Source organism: Pseudophryne corroboree, chromosome 5, assembly GCF_028390025.1.
Source record: "Pseudophryne corroboree isolate aPseCor3 chromosome 5, aPseCor3.hap2, whole genome shotgun sequence".
NCBI lineage: Eukaryota > Metazoa > Chordata > Amphibia > Anura > Myobatrachidae > Pseudophryne > Pseudophryne corroboree.
This window is the reverse complement of record NC_086448.1, coordinates 583,216,192-583,234,385: the sequence shown is the minus strand read 5'-3', so window position 1 is coordinate 583,234,385 and position 18,194 is coordinate 583,216,192. Positions and strand designations below refer to the sequence as shown.

General features: G+C 44.9%; 1 protein-coding gene across 6 annotated transcripts in view; it reads left to right on the top strand.

Moving 5' to 3' along the window:
* The window catches only part of C5H18orf63 (chromosome 5 C18orf63 homolog), a 506,655-nt gene that overhangs the window by 122,776 nt on the left and 365,685 nt on the right, over nucleotides 1-18,194 (top strand). The gene's annotated exons all lie outside the window — the stretch shown is intronic.

Here is an 18,194-nt window from a genome sequence, read left to right as displayed (position 1 = left end):
AGCCAGAAGTCAGAAGACAGGTGAGTAGAAGACAGATCTTCTATCAAGAAAAGTGACGGCTGCGGTACAGCGCGGCTGGCGGGAGCGCAGCGCACCATTGCTGCCCACACACACAGGCACTGCAGGGGGGGGCGCCCTGGGCAGCAAAAACACCTCTATAAACTGGCAAAAAGGGGGCATAAGATGCCCAGACACAGCCCTACCCCCCGCCAGTATAAATATTATGAAAAGTTTCTGAGGTAAAAAGGGCGGAGCTTCTTCCTCAGGCAGCCAGCACACTGCTCAGTGCCATGTTCTCTCTCCTCAGGCTGCAGAGACATCGCTGGTCCTCCTTCACTTCTGACTACAAGTATCAGGGTGCAAAACGGGGGGGGCACAAGCGAATTTGGTGCTTTACAAGTGTGTTTTACTGTGTAAAAAGCGCTGCATGTCAGTGGGCATTCTGTGTTCACAGGCATTAGATACTGGCGCTGGGGTTGCGAACTGGCTGCTCCTAAACTGTGTCCCTCTGACAGATTTTACTGTGGGTTTGTCCCCTATAAGTCCCAGTGTCCTGCGTGTGTTGTACATGTGTGTAAGACATGTCAGAGGCAGGGAGTTCCTCCCCAGAGAAAACCATTTTAGGGACACAGAAGTGTAATGTGGTGGCGCTGCCGGCACACCAAGAGCCTGCATGGGTGAAAGAAATACGTGATAGTATGCATCATATCAATAGGAGATTAGATAAATCTGAATCTCATGCTAAGTGCTGGAGAAAATCTGTGGAGGATGTGATTTTTCAGGGCTCTGTTCTTCCATCCGCAGACGACCCCTCTGGGTCACATAAGAGACCATTTGCGAATATTGTGAATACTGATGCTGACACGGACACTGATTCTTGTGTCGACGATAGTGACTCCAGAGAAATAGATCATAAATTGACAAAAAATATACAATATATGATTGTGGCTATAAGGTAAGTGCTGGAAGTCACGGAAGCCACTCCTGTACCTCAGGAGAAGGCTTATTTCTATAAAGAAAAGAAATCTAAGGTTACTTTCCTTCCTTCCCACGAGCTTAGTACACTCTTTGGTCTATATTTACTAATAATCCGAGTTTGTCTGATTTGTGGGTTTTTTTCTAAGTCCCAACACGGGAATTCACTAAGCACAAATCTCGGCAGTGTTTGGGCTATTCGTAATGGTTTTAACGGCAAAGTTCAGAAATACGAATGAATAGACCATCGGTCAAACGCGGCTGTTATTTCATACAACACGGGTATTCACTATTCATTCGTATTTGGGTGTTAGTCTCTGAGTGCTCAATTGCGGTCGTATTTTTTTGCGATTCATAAAAAAAAGTAAAAAAATAGACCTGCTTTTTTCAGGCGTGTTTACATGTGTTGCCACTTACAAATCATTCACACCTGAATTAGGATGCCTATAAAAGGATCTTAGGCCCATTTCAAACAACCTACACTCAAAAATGGCTGCAGGACTGTGGACCAGTGATCTTTTGTGTGCTGTGGGATTCCTCAGACTCAGACATCAGCCTGTAAGTAACCAGGGCCAAGAAACTGAACTTGGTCAGCAGGTTGTACAGGTTCCGCGGAGGCTGCGCAGGCCTCGTTTTTTTAGGGGGCGTTTAAACTTGAACGCATTGTCCGATGACAGGGTCATACAGATGTTCCATCTAAATCGTAACAACATTTTCCGTCTGTATGACCTTGTCAAACTGGGCCTAGACCCCGAGACAGCACGCTCTTGCCATGTCTCAGGCCTGCACAAACTCCTGGCTGTGTTGCACTTTGTCTACTGGGAGCTTTCAGGCTGTGTTTGGGGATGTCATTGGAATCTCACAGCACTCGTTTTCAAGAATACTAACACAGGTGATGTATACCTAACTACCTCCTCTGTTTTTGGTTGGTTTTAATTACTCTCAGTGGCCAGTGATGATGCTCTGTCCTAAAATCTCATGTTTTATTTTCTATCAAATATACACACGGCTGTTTTGCAGCCCCACATCGATGCCTCAATCTGCTTCCCTACCCAGGAGTCTCAGTGGCATGCCGTCAGGGTAGATTTCTATGAGCTTGCTGGCATGCCCAATGTGCTGGGAGCCATAGATTGCACATACATTCAGCTGAGACCACCTAGGGGCAGGCAGCACATATATACTAATCGTCATCTAGACCACTCCACAAATGTGCAGGTGGTTTGTGAAGCAAAACTCAAAATAAAGAGTGTTGTTGCTGGTTACCCTGAGGGCTGCCATGACTCCTTCATCCTCAGTCAGTCATTCCTCTTTGATAAGTTTGAGGATGGACAAATGCCAGATGGATGGCTGCTGGGTATGTAATTTGATATGTGTAGGACTGTGTTTACTTTGGCCAAATGCAGTGTGTTACTTAGGTGTTGCTGTATCTTAACTTGAATCACGTTACTATATCTGTCTTTCAGGTGATGGAGGATATGGCTGTTTCTCTTGGCTTCTATCTCCATTGTCCCGACCTGATACCCCTGCTGAACACAATTACAATAATGCACATAAGTCCACGCAGAATGTGATAGAAAGATGTTTTGGTGTGCTGAAATCTAGGTTTCGGTGTCTGGATAAGTCTGGTGGCTTTTTGTTGTATAGTCCCTTGAAGGTGACTCAAATTTTGTTCTGCTGCTTTCTTCATAACATGTGTTTGGAACAACATCTGCCACATGTTGATGATGACGAGGAGGATGAAGAAAGCAGCCAGCAAGCAGAGGAATTAGAGACATCTGGTGACACTTGGAGTACAGATGGAGGCAGGTTAGGCAAGACCTCATAAATAGTTATTTTTAAAGTAAGTATTTTTTGCTTCTTTCATTTGTTGGGTAAGCCTAAATATATGTTGGCCCATTTTTCATTTAAAAACCATTACTCAGAATGTGTCTGTCTCCTTGAGACATACAAACATACAAAGTAATTGTGAAACATGCAATATCACAAGAGAGCGCTAGATACCGATCATTACTATATAAACATTTTATTCAATCACATAAAATAAAAGCATAAAAAATGCAATGCATATTTTCATAAAAGAATTATTCTCACTGCTGATATTATTTACACGCTGCCATATACTGTATCCCAATTGTATATTGCACAGATGTCCACATCCAAAAGACCAGTGCGGCTGGTTCGCTCCAAAGCAAATTATAAAGTCCCAATTTGCTTTAGGGAATGTGAATGGTGTTCACTAGATGGTGAATGTTCAGCTGTATAAACGATGGGCGCTATGCTACTACCTCCCCCGACCGCCAAACAATTTTGTGCTCACCACTTATTCCTTAGAGTCTCATGTGAGGCTGGCTGTCAGCATGCGGAATCAGTTGTGGTTGGTGGGAGCGGCGGTGTTCTATTCAGTTCACCGGGGAGGGAGGGCGCCGTTCGTAGCTGCAGAATTCAGGCAGTTTGCCGTGTGCTGGAGTCCGGACTGTGGTGCTGTGCTTGTGTAGATCTCAGGGAAAAACAGCAGCGTGAGATGTCCTTAACATGTTTCTCCGTGAAAATCAAACCACGGTTTCATCAGAAGGTAAAACAGTGCAGAGGAGAGCTCTATTTAAGCTCCAGGGTAACCAATCATAGAAGCATTGTGATTGCAGGTTCTCAGGTGCTTGTTCATAGGTGTCTCGATTAGTTAATCAGCAGGTGTTTTATGCTGTTAATAGACCAGGTTTCAATCACCATACTTAACATTTTATATATTCACCAATACACGGATAAACTGTATATATAGAGCTGTAGGCAACACAACTTATCACATTTCATATATAATAAATATATACATATATAATCATTTGTAAAATCATTTATAAAAATTATATGGAGAAACATAGGAGTGTTGATGTTTTCATTGTTAATTATGATCTTTTAGCTATAAGGGTCAGAAAAATCTTGCCAATTTCTGAGGTCCTGGTGGCCTAGTGGGCTAATCTCCTGCATCTATCAGCGGCTCAACCAGTGTTCGAAATCCCACTCAGGGATAATTAGTGTTAATTTCTCTGACGTCCTAAGTGGATGCTGGGGACTCCGTCAGGACCATGGGGAATAGCGACAGGAGACAGGGCACAAAAGTAAAAGCTTTAGGATCAGGTGGTGTGCACTGGCTCCTCCCCCTATGACCCTCCTCCAAGCCTTAGTTAGATTTTTGTGCCCGGCCGAGAAGGGTGCAATCTAGGTGGCTCTCCTAAAGAGCTGCTTAGAGTAAAAGTTTTGTTAGGTTTTTTTATTTTCAGTGAGTCCTGCTGGCAACAGGCTCACTGCATCGAGGGACTTAGGGGAGAGAAGTGAACTCACCTGCGTGCAGGATGGATTGGCTTCTTAGGCTACTGGACACCATTAGCTCCAGAGGGAGTCGGAACACAGGTCTAACCCTGGGGTTCGTCCCGGAGCCGCGCCGCCGACCCCCTTGCAGATGCCGAAAAGTGAAGAGGTCCAGGGCGCTGGGGGGGGGGGGGGCGCCCTGGGCAGCAATGATAGTACCTTATTCTGGCTAAAAATACATCACATATAGCCCCTGGGGGCTATATGGATGTATTTAACCCCTGCCAGGTCTCAGAAAAACGGGAGAAGAAGCCCGCCGAAAAGGGGGCGGGGCCTATTCTCCTCAGCACACAGCGCCATTTTCCCTCACAGAAATGCTGGTGGGAAGGCTCCCAGGCTCTCCCCTGCACTGCACTACAGAAACAGGGTTAAAACAGAGAGGGGGGCACTTATTTGGCGATATGACTATATATATTAAAATGCTATAAGCGAAAAACACTTATATAAAGGTTGTCCCTGTATAATTATAGCGTTTTTGGTGTGTGCTGGCAAACTCTCCCTCTGTCTCTCCAAAGGGCTAGTGGGGTCCTGTCCTCTATCAGAGCATTCCCTGTGTGTGTGCTGTGTGTCGGTACGTGTGTGTCGACATGTATGAGGACGATGTTGGTGAGGAGGCGGAGCAATTGCCTGTAATGGTGATGTCACTCTCTAGGGAGTCGACACCGGAATGGATGGCTTATTTAAGTAATTACGTGATAATGTCAACACGCTGCAAGGTCGGTTGACGACATGAGAGGGCCGGCAAACCAATTAGTACCTGTCCAGGCGTCTCAAACACCGTCAGGGGCGTTAAAACGTCCTTTTACCTCAGTCGGTCGACACAGACACGGACACTGACTCCAGTGTCGACGGTGAAGAAACAAACGTATTTTCCTTTAGGGCCACACGTTACTTGTTAAGGGCAATGAAGGAGATGTTACATATTTCTGATACTACAAGTACCACAAAAAAGGGTATTATGTGGAGTGTGAAAAAACTACATGTGGTTTTTCCTGAATCAGATAAATTAAATGAAGTGTGTGATGATACGTGGGTTTCCCCCGATAGAAAATTATTGGCGGTATACCCTTTCCCGCCAGAAGTTATGGCGCGTTGGGAAACACCCCTTAGGGTGGATAAGGCGCTCACACGCTTATCAAAACAAGTGGCGTTACCGTCTCCAGATACGGCCGCCCTCAAGGAGCCAACTGATAGGAGGCTGGAAAATATCCTAAAAAGTATATACACACATACTGGTGTTATACTGCGACCAGCGATCGCCTCAGCCTGGATGGGCAGCGCTGGGGTGGCTTGGTCGGATTCCCTGACTGGAAATATTGATACCCTTGACAGGGACAGTATTTTATTGACTATAGAGCATTTAAAGGATGCATTTCTATATATGCGAGATGCACAGAGGGATATTTGCACTCTGGCATCAAGAGTAAGTGCGATGTCCATATCTGCCAGAAGATGTTTATGGACACGACAGTGGTCAGGTGATGCAGATTCCAAACGGCACATGGAAGTATTGCCGTATAAAGGGGAGGAGTTATTTGGGGTCGGTCCATCGGACCTGGTGGCCACGGCAACAGCTGGAAAATCCACCTTTTTTACCCCAAGTCACATCTCAGCAGAAAAAGACATTGTCTTTTCAGCCTCAGTCCTTTCGTCCCCATAAGGGCAGGCGGGCAAAAGGCCAGTCATATCTGCCCAGGGATAGAGGTAAGGGAAGAAGACTGCAGCAGGCAGCCCATTCCCAGGAACAGAAGCCTTCCACCGCTTCTGCCAAGTCCTCAGCATGACGCTGGGGCCGTACAAACAGGTGCGGTGGGGGGTCGTCTCAAGAGTTTCAGCACGCAGTGGGCTCACTCGCAAGTGGACACCTGGATCCTACAAGTAGTATCCCAGGGGTACAGATTGGAAATTCGAGACGTCTCCCCCTCGCAGGTTCCTGAAGTTTGCTTTACCAACGTCTCCCTCCGACAGGGAGGCAGTATTGGAAACAATTCACAAGCTGTATTCCCAGCAGGTGATAATCAAAGTACCCCTCCTACAACAAGGAAAGGGGTATTATTCCACACTATATTGTGGTACTGAAGCCAGACGGCTCGGTGAGACCTATTCTAAATCTGAAATATTTGAACACTTACATACAAAGGTTCAAATCAAGATGGAGTCACTCAGAGCAGTGATAGCGAACCAGGAAGAAGGGGACTATATGGTGTCCCTGGACATCAAGGATGCTTACCTTCATGTCCCAATTTGCCCTTCTCACCAAGGGTACCTCAGGTTCGTGGTACAAAACTGTCACTATCAGTTTCAGACGCTGCCGTTTGGATTGTCCACGGCACCCCGGGTCTTTACCAAGGTAATGGCCGAAATGATGATTCTTCTTCAAAGAAAAGGCGTCTTAATTATCCCTTACTTGGACGATCTCCTGATAAGGGCAAGGTCCAGAGAACAGTTGGAGGTCGGAGTAGCACTATCTCAAGTAGTTCTACGACAGCACGGGTGGATTCTAAATATTCCAAAATCGCAGCTGTCTCCGACGACACGTCTGCTGTTCCTAGGGATGATTCTGGTCACAGTCCAGAATAAGGTGTTTCTCCCGGAGGAGAAAGCCAGGGAGTTATCCGAGCTAGTCAGGAACCTCCTAAAACCAGGAAAAGTGTCAGTGCATCATTGCACAAGGGTCCTGGGAAAAATGGTGGCTTCTTACGAAGCGATTCCATTCGGCAGATTTCACGCAAGAACTTTTCAGTGGGATCTGCTGGAAATAACCCTGTCTCCAAGGACAAGGGTGTCGCTTCTGTGGTGGCTGCAGAGTGCTCATCTACTAAAGGGCCACAGATTCGGCATTCAGGACTGGGTCCTGGTGACCACGGATGCCAGCCTGAAAGGCTGGGGAGCAGTCACACAAGGAAAAAATTTCCAGGGAGTGTGATCAAGTCTGGAGACTTCTCTCCACATAAATATACTGGAGTTAAGAGCAATTTACAATGCTCTAAGCTTAGCAAGACCTCTGCTTCAAGGTCAGCCGGTATTGATCCAGTGGGACAACATCACGGCAGTCGCCCACGTAAACAGATAGGGCGGCACAAGAAGCAGGAGGACAATGGCAGAAACTGCAAGGATTCTTCGCTGGGCGGAAAATCATGTGATAGCACTGTCAGCAGTGTTCATTCCGGGAGTGGACAACTGGGAAGCAGACTTCCTCAGCACGACCTCCACCCGGGAGAGTGGGGACTTCATCGGGAAGTCTTCCACATGATTGTGAACCGTTGGGAAAGACCAAAGGTGGACATGATGGCGTCCCGCCTGAACAAAAAACTGGACAGGTATTGCGCCAGGTCAAGAGACCCTCAGGCAATAGCTGTGGACGTTCTGGTAACACCGTGGGTGTACCAGTCGGTGTATGTGTTCCCTCCTCTGCTTCTCATACCTAAGGTACTGAGAATTATAAGACGTAGAGGAGTAAGAACTATACTCGTGGCTCCGGATTGGCCAAGAAGGACTTGGTACCCGGAACTTCAAGAGATGCTCACAGAGGACTCATGGCCTCTGCCGCTAAGAAGGGACTTGCTTCAGCAAGTACCATGTCTGTTCCAAGACTTACCGCGGCTGCGTTTGACGGCATGGCGGTTGAACGCCGGATCCTAAGGGAAAAAGGCATTCCGGAAGAGGTCATTCCTACCCTGGTCAAAGCCAGGAAGGAGGTGACCGCACAACATTATCACCACATGTGGCGAAAATATGTTGCGTGGTGTGAGGCCAGGAAGGCCCCACGAAGAAATTTCAACTCGGTCGATTCCTGCATTTCCTGCAAACAGGAGTGTCTATGGGCCTCAAATTGGGGTCCATTAAGGTTCAAATTTCGGCCCTGTCGATTTTCTTCCAGAAAGAATTGGCTTCAGTTCCTGAAGTCCAGAAGTTTGTCAAGGGAGTACTGCATATACAACCCCCTTTTGTGCCTCCAGTGGCACTGTGGGATCTCAACGTAGTTCTGGGATTCCTCAAATCACATTGGTTTAAACCGCTCAAATCTGTGGATTTGAAATATCTCACATGGAAAGTGACCATGATGTTGGCCCTGGCCTCGGCCAGGCGAGTGTCAAAATTGGCGGCTTTGTCTCACAAAAGCCCATATCTGATTGTCCATTCGGGACAGGGCAGAGCTGCGGACTCGTCCCCAGTTTCTCCCTAAGGTGGTGTCAGCGTTTCACCTGAACCAGCTTATTGTGGTACCTGCGGCTACTAGGGACTTGGAGGACTCCAAGTTGCTAGATGTTGTCAGGGCCCTGAAAATATAGGTTTCCAGGACGGCTGGAGTCAGGAAAACTGACTTGCTGTTATCCTGTATGCACCCAACAAACTGGGTGCTCTTGCTTCTAAGCAGACGATTGCTAGTTGGATGTGTAGTACAATTCAGCTTGCACATTCTGTGGCAGGCCTGCCACAGCCAAAATATGTAAATGCCCATTCCACAAGGAAGGTGGGCTCATCTTGGGCGGCTGCCCGAGGGGTCTCGGCTTTACAACTTTGCCGAGCTGCTACTTGGTCAGGGGCACACCCTGGCTGAGGAGGACCTGGAGTTCTCTCACTCGGTGCTGCAGAGTCATCCGCACTCTCCCGCCCGTTTGGGAGCTTTGGTATAATCCCCATGGTCCTGACGGAGTCCCCAGCATCCACTTAGGACGTCAGAGAAAATAAGAATTTACTTACCGATAATTCTATTTCTCGTAGTCCGTAGTGGATGCTGGGCGCCCATCCCAAGTGCGGATTGTCTGCAATACTTGTACATAGTTATTGTTACAAAAATCGGGTTATTATTGTTGTGAGCCATCTTTTCAGAGGCCTCGCTGTTATCATGCTGTTAACTGGGTTCAGATCACAGGTTGTACAGTGTGATTGGTGTGGCTGGTATGAGTCTTACCCGGGATTCAAAATCCTTCCTTATTGTGTACGCTCGTCCGGGCACAGTATCCTAACTGAGGCTTGGAGGAGGGTCATAGGGGGAGGAGCCAGTGCACACCACCTGATCCTAAAGCTTTTACTTTTGTGCCCTGTCTCCTGCGGAGCCGCTATTCCCCATGGTCCTGACGGAGTCCCCAGCATCCACTACGGACTACGAGAAATAGAATTATCGGTAAGTAAATTCTTATTTTTTAATATTAATATCTATAATCACTATTTCCATATTAAGGAGAATCATTTTAGTTATGAATAGCTTTAGAATAATTTTAATTTAATTTTAATATTTATGTTTTCAAATTTTTTGTTATTTTGAAAACGTCTGTGTATGAGGCAATTGAAGACCAAGAAATACAATACACCTAAGATAGAATGAGGAGAAGCGGAACTGGATAGTCTTCTATTAACCCAGTTCCAAATAAATAAAATATATTTTGGGAAGAAAGTATCAATTGCTTATTAAACAAAACATAAGACAATATAGCTCTTCGGAAGGAAACCAGAAAAAATAATGCTGTCCCATCCAGTGATTGGTCTCACTTGGGGCACCTCACTGGATGACAGAAAAATGAATATTTCGTAAGAAATATAAAACCTTATTATTGACAGTAGTTCTTACACATAGGATTTATTTAATATATATGTTGTAAACTAACCATTGGTTGATACAAATTATGATTAGAAAAATTTATGAGACTGAAAGTGATACAAAAAAAACCCACTACAGTCTATTCTTCACAGTAAGGTTATCTCATTATGGCAGATGTATCTACCTTCTTAGAGCTATAAAATTCAGAAGTAGGCTGTTCATGCTACTAGCACATGCCCTTATAATCATGATGTTAAACAGAGAATACATATAACTCATCACAGTATGGACCACATACTGTCTACTACTACTGTCAATAATAAGGTTTTATATTTCTTACGAAATATTCATTTTTCTGTCATCCAGTGAGGTGCCCCAAGTGAGACCAATCACTGGATGGGACAGCATTGTTTTTTCTGGTTTCCTTCCGAAGAGCTATATTGTCTTATGCTTTGTTTAATAAGCAATTGATACTTTCTTCCCAAAATATATTTTATTTATTTGGAACAGGGTTAATAGAAGACTATCCAGTTCCGCTTCTCCTCATTCTATCTTAGGTGTATTGTATTTCTTGGTCTTCAATTGCCTCATACACAGACGTTTTCAAAATAACTAAAAATTAAAAAACATAAATATTCAAATTAAATTAAAATTATTCTAAAGCTTTTCATAACTAAAATGATTCTCCTAAATATGGAAATAGTGATTATAGATATTAATATTAAAAATTAACACTAATTATCCCTGAGTGGGATTTCGAACACTGGTTCCGCTGATAGATGCAGGGGATTAGCCCACTAGGCCACCAGGACCTCAGAAATTGGCAAGATTTTTCTGACCCTTGTAGCTAAAAGATCATAATTAACAATGAAAACATCAACACTCCTATGTTTCTCCATATAATTTTTATAAATGATTTTACAAATGATTATATATGTATATATTTATTATATATGAAATGTGATAAGTTGTGTTGCCTACAGCTCTATATATACAGTTTATCCGTGTATTGGTGAATATATAAAATGTTAAGTATGGTGATTGAAACCTGGTCCATTAACAGCATAAAACACCTGCTGATTAACTAATCGAGACACCTGTGAACAAGCACCTGAGAACCTGCAATCACAATGCTTCTATGATTGGTTACCCTGGAGCTTAAATAGAGCTCTCCTCTGCACTGTTTTACCTTCTGATGAAACTGTGGTTTGATTTTCACGGAGAAACATGTTAAGGACATCTCATGCTGCTGTTTTTCCCTGAGATCTACACAAGCACAGCACCACAGTCCGGACTCCAGCACACGGCAAACTGCCTGAATTCTGCAGCTACGAACAGCGCCCTCCCTCCCCGGTGAACTGAACAGAACACCGCCGCTCCCACCAACCACAACGGATTCCGCATGCTGACAGCCAGCCTCACATGAGACTCTAAGGAATAAGTGGTGAGCACAAAATTGTTTGGCGGTCGGGGGAGGTAGTAGCATAGTGCCCATAGTTTATACAGCTGAACATTCACCATCTAGTGAACACCATTCACATTCCCTAAAACAAATTGGGACTTTATAATTTGCTTTGGAGCGAACCAGCCACACTGGTCTTTTGGATGTGGACATCTGTGCAATATACAATTGGGATACAGTATATGGCAGCGTGTAAATAATATCAGCAGTGAGAATAATTCTTTTATGAAAACATGCATTGCATTTTTTATGCTTTTATTTTATGTGATTGAATAAAATGTTTATATAGTAATGATCGGTATCTAGCACTCTCTTGTGATATTGCATGTTTCACAATTACTTTGTATCTATTTGAGTATCGCAGAATACTCATCTGGGAGCAGCTATAAGTATATAGATATCAGTATATCAATTCTATTATATAAATTGGGTGACCAACAGCTTTATTTTGTGCCTTATATCAGAGCGCCTGATTTGATAATTTTAGGAGTCATAATTATCAAGCACTATAGTACATAAAAACATACCCTCGCTTTATGCAAAACAAATGCAGCATGTGTATTGTGTTTCTTTACATTATCTAAACAACAGATTATGAGTGACATGCATGAAGTCTGGATAAGTGTTAATAAACTTTTACTAATTTCTTTAAAACACACATAAGCCACATAGTAATTGAGTATGTTTTTTACTTTATGAATGTGTGTAACGTCCTAATGTAACACTTCTCCACATATAATATGTTAGCCTTGAGGAATACATGTGTTTCCCTATGTGTGATGCTCCATCGTATTTAAGGGACACAAACTTAGTCTCATCCAAAAATATTTATTTTGTTATGTTTGCTGGAGTAAACTTGCAGATTAGTAAATCGATACACAGTTTTCAACATATATCCATTATTACACACATGATTTTATTCAATTCAAATATTTCCAATTTCTTTGTTACTGCATCATGTTTTAGAATCTGATTACTCATTTTTACCACACACAAACATGGCACAACAATAATGTCATTCATTTTGGGACTGAATTATCGTAATTTTTTGCCAACATATTAGGACACTTTTAGCCAACTCAATTGTGTTATTCTTGTAATGTTGTCTAGAGATGAAATGTAAAAGAGTTAAAATTCACATTGTAAGTTGTATTGGTCATGGATGAATCTGCATGGCTGCCAATTAGTCTGTCTGCAGGATATGAGAATGATTGGAATCTAGAAAAAGTAATTATTGAAAAAAATCAAGTGGTCTTGTTACTGCATGCTAAAGACATTCTGCATGGCTGCCAATTAGTCTGTCTGCAGGATATGAGAATGATTGGAATCTAGAAAAAGTAATTATTGTAAAAAATCAAGTGGTCTTGTTACTGCATGCTAAAGACATTCTGCATGGCTGCCAATTAGTCTGTCTGCAGGATATGAGAATGATTGGAATCTAGAAAAAGTAATTATTGAAAAAAATCAAGTGGTCTTGTTACTGCATGCTAAAGACATTCTGCATGGCTGCCAAGTAGTCTGTCTGCAGGATATGAGAATGATTGGAATCTAGAAAAAGTAATTATTGTAAAAAATCAAGTGGTCTTGTTACTGCATGCTAAAGACATTCTGCATGGCTGCCAATTAGTCTGTCTGCAGGATATGAGAATGATTGGAATCTAGAAAAAGTAATTATTGAAAAAAAAAAAAGTGGAATTGTTACTGCATGCTAAGATCAATGTGCAGCTCAAAGAACATTTTCCTCCTCCAAAAAAATACAAAGATGTTAAAGAATAAATGTTTGGCAAAAAATCCTGTTATAATTAATGATTTTGTTAAAATTGACAAGGTCCTAAGTGTTATATATATATTCTGACAATTTTACACTTACTAACTGTGTTTTCTTCTCTATACAGAAATCGGTGTCTATAATATTTATGTTTCTCTGACGTCCTAGTGGATGCTGGGGACTCCGTCAGGACCATGGGGATATAGCGGCTCCGCAGGAGACAGGGCACAATAATAAAAGCTTTAGGATCAGGTGGTGTGCACTGGCTCCTCCCCCTATGACCCTCCTCCAAGCCTCAGTTAGATTTTTGTGCCCGACGAGAAGGGTGCAATCTAGGTGGCTCTCCTGAGCTGCTTAGAATAAAAGTTTAAGTTAGGTTTTTTATTTTCAGTGAGTCCTGCTGGCAACAGGCTCACTGCTACGAGGGACTTAGGGGAGAGAAGAAAACTCACCTGCGTGCAGGATGGATTTGCTTCTTAGGCTACTGGACACCATTAGCTCCAGAGGGAGTCGGAACACAGGTCTCACCCTGGGGTTCGTCCCGGAGCCGTGCCGCCGACCCCCCTTGCAGATGCCGAAGTTGAAGAGGTCCAGAGGTCCAGAAACAGGCGGCAGAAGACTTTCAGTCTTCATAAGGTAGCGCACAGCACTGCAGCTGTGCGCCATTGTTGTCAGCACACTTCACCAACAGTCACCAACTGTCACTGAGGGTGCAGGGCGCTGGGGGGGGCGCCCTGGGCAGCAATGTATAATACCTTTTTATGGCTAAAATACATCACATATAGCCCTTGAGGCTATATGGATGTATTTAACCCCTGCCAGATCTCACAAACTCCGGGAGAAGAGCCCGTCGAAAAGGGGGCGGGGCCTATTCTCCTCAGCACACGGCGCCATTTTCCTGCTCAGCTCTGCTGTGAGGAAGGCTCCCAGGCTCTCCCCTGCACTGCACTACAGAAACAGGGTTAAAACAGAGAGGGGGGGCACTTATTTGGCGATATGATTACATATATAAAAATGCTATAAGGGAAAACACTTGTATAAGGGGTTGTCCCTGTATAATTATAGCGTTTTTGGTGTGTGCTGGCAAACTCTCCCTCTGTCTCCCCAAAGGGCTAGTGGGGTCCTGTCCTCTGTCAGAGCATTCCCTGTGTGTGTCGACATGTAGGAGGACGATGTTGGTGAGGAGGCGGAGCAAATTGCCTGTATTGGTGATGTCACTCTCTAGGGAGTCGACACTGGAATGGATGGCTTATTTAGGAATTACGTGATAATGTCAACACGCTGTAAGGTCGGTTGACGACATGAGACGGCCGGCAAACAAATTAGTACCTGTCCAGGCGTCTCAGACACCGTCAGGGGCTTGTAAAAACGCCCATTTACCTCAGTCGGTCGACACAGACACGGACACTGACTCCAGTGTCGACGGTGAAGAAACAAACGTATTTTCCTTTAGGGCCACACGTTTCATGTTAAGGGCAATGAAGGAGGTGTTACATATTTCTGATACTACAAGTACCACAAATAAGGGTATTATGTAGGGTGTGAATAAACTACTTGTAGTTTTTCCTGAATCAGATAAATTAAATGAAGTGTGTGATGATACGTGGGTTTCCTCCGATAGAAAATTATTGGCGGTATACCCTTTCCCGCCAGAAGTTAGGGCGAGTTGGGAAACACACCTTAGGGTGAATAAGGCGCTCACACGCTTATAAAAACAAGTGGCGTTACCGTCTCCAGATACGGCAGCCCTCAAGGAGCCAGCTGATAGGAAGCTGAAAAATATCCTAAAAGTATATACACATATACTGGTGTTATACTACGACCAGCAATCGCCTCAGCCTGGATGTGCAGCGCTGAGGGGGCTTGGTCGGATTTCCTGACTGAAAATATTGATACCCTTGACAGGGACAAGATTTTATTGACTATAGAGCATTTTAAGGATGCATTCCTATATATGCGAGATGCGCAGAGGGATATTTGCATTCTGGCATCAAGAGTAAATGTGATGTCCATATCTGCCAGACGACAGTGGTCAGGTGATGCAGATTCCAGACGGCACATGGAAGTATTGCCGTATAAAGGGGCGGTCCATCGGACCTGGTGGCCATGGCAACAGCTGAAAAATCCACCTTTTGTTACCCCAAGTCACATCTCAGCAGAAAAGGACACAGTCTTTTCAGTCTCAGTCCTTTCGTCCCCATAAGGGCAGGCGGGCAAAAGGGCCAGTCATATCTGCCCAGGGGTAGAGGAAAGGGAAGAAGACTGCAGCAGGCAGCCCATTCCCAGGAACAGAAGCCCTCCACAGCTTCTGCCAAGTCCGCAGCATGATGCTGGGGCCGTACAAGCGGACTCAGGTGCGGTAGGGGGTCGTCTCAAGAGTTTCAGCACGCAGTGGGCTCACTCACAAGTGGACTCCTGGATCCTACACGTAGTATCCCAGGTGTACATTGGAAATTCGAGACGTCTCCCCCTCACAAGTTCCTGAAGTCTGCTTTACCAACGTCTCCCTCCGACAGGGAGGCAGTATTGGGAACAATTCACAGGCTGTATTCCCAGCAGGTGATAATCAAAGTACCCCTTCTACAACAAGGGAAGGGGTATTATTCCACACTATATTGTGGTACTGAAGCCAGACGGCTAGGTGAGATCTGAAATATTTGAACACTTACATACAAGCGTTCAAATCAAGATGGAGTCACTCAGAGCAGTGATAGCGAACCAGGAAGAAGGGGACGATATGGTGTCACTGGATATCAGGGACGCTTACCTACATGTCCAAATTTGCCCTTCTCACCAAGGGTACCTCAGGTTCGTGGTACAGAACTGTCACTATCAGTTCAGACGCTGCCGTTTGGATTGTCCACGGCACCCCGGGTCTTTACCAAGGTAATGGCCGAAATTATGATTCTTCTTAAAAGAAATATGGACGCTTTCCTGATAAGGGCAAGGTCCAGAGAACAGTTGGAGGTCGGAGTAGCACTATCTTAAGTAGTTCTACGACAGCACGAGTGGATTCTAAATATTCCAAAATCGCAGTTTTTTCCGACGACACGTCTACTGTTCCTAGGGATGATTCTGGACACAGTCCAGAAAAGGATGTTTTCTCCCGGAGAAGAAAGCCAGGGAGTTATCCGAGCTAGTCAGGAACCTCCTAAAACCAGGAAAAGTATCAGTGCATCATTGCACAAGGATCCTGTGAAAAATGGTGGTTTCTTACAAAGCGATCCCATTCGGTAGATTTCACGCAAGAACCTTTACGTGGGATCTGCTGGAAAAATGGTCCGGATCGCATCTTCAGATGCATCAGCGGATAACCCTGTCTCCAAGGACAAGGGTGTTTCTTCTGCGGTGGCTGCAGAGTGCTCATCTATGAAAGGGCCGCAGATTCGGCATTCAGGACTGGGTCCTGGTGACCACGGATGCCAGCCTGAGTGGCTGGGGAGCAGTCACACAAGGAAAAAATTTCCAGAGAGTGTGATCGAGTCTGGAGACTTCTCTCCACATAAATATACTGGAGCTAAGGGCAATTTACAATGCTCTAAGCTTAGCAAGACCTCTGCTTCAAGGTCAGCCGGTATTGATCCAGTGGGACAACATCACGGCAGTCGCCCACGTAAACAGACAGGGCGGCACAAGAAGCAGGAGGGAAATGGCAGAAACTGCAAGGATTCTTCGCTGGGCGAAAAATCATGTGATAACACTCTCAGCAGTGTTCATTCCGGGAGTGGAAAACTGGGAAGCAGACTTCCTCAGCAGGCATGACCTCCACCCGGGAGAGTGGGGACTTCATCGGGAAGTCTTCCACATGATTGTAAACCGTTGTGAAAAACCAAAGGTGGACATGATGGCGTCCCGCCTGAACAAAAAACTAGATATTGCGCCAGGTCAAGGGACCCTCAGGCAATAGCGGTGGACGCTCTGGTAACACTGTGGATGTACCAGTCAGAGTATGTGTTCCCTCCTATGCCTCTCATACAAAAAGTACTGAGAATCATAAGAGGGAGATGAGTAAGAATGATACTCGTGGTTCCGGATTGGCCAAGAAGGACTTGGTACCCGAAACTTCAAGAGATGTTCACGGAAGACCCGTGGCCTCTATCTTTAAGAAAGGACCTGCTCCAGCAGGGGCCTTGTCTGTTCCAAGACTTACCGCGGCCGCGTTTGACGGCATGGCGGTTGAACGCCGGATCCTGAAAGGGCATTCCAGATGAAGTCATCCCTACCCTGGTCGAAGACAGGAAGGATGTAACCGCAAAACATTTTCACCGCATTTGGCGAAGATATGTTGCGTGGTGTGAGGCCAAGAAGGCCCCTACAGAGGAATTCCAACTGGGTCGTTTCCTACATTTCCTGAAAACAGGACTGTCTATGGGCCTAAAATTAGGGTCCATTAAGGTTCAAATTTCGGCCCTGTCGAATTTCTTCCAGAAAGAACTGGTTTTAGTGCCTGACGTTCAGATGTTTGTAAAAGGGGTACTGCATATACAGCCTCCTTTTGTGCCCCAGTGGCACCTTGGGATCTCAATGTTGTTTTGAGTTTCCTAAAGTCACATTGGTTTGAACCACTCACCACTGTGGACTTAAAATATCTCACATGGAAGGTGACGATGCTATTAGCCCTGGCTTCAGCCAGGCGTGTGTCAGAATTGGCGGCTTTATCATATATAAAGCCCTTACTTAATTTTTCATTCTGACAGGGCAGAATTGAGGACTCGTCCTCAATTTCTCCTTAAGGTGTTTTCTGTTTTTCACATGAACCAACCTATTGTGGTACCTGCGGGTACTAGGGACTTGGAGGACTCCAAGTTACTTGACGTTGTCAGGGCCCTGAAAAATATGTTTCCAGGAAGGCTGGAGTCAGAAAATCTGACTCGCTGTTTAGCCTGTATGCACCCAACAAGATGGGTGCTCCTGCTTCTAAGCAGACGATTGCTCGCTGGATTTGTAATACAATTCAGTTTACACATTCTGTGGCAGGCCTGCCACAGCCAAAATCGGTAAAAGCCCATTCCAAAAGGAAGGGGGCTCATCTTGGGCGACTGCCCGAGGGGTCTCGGCTTTACAACTTTGCCGAGCAGTTACTT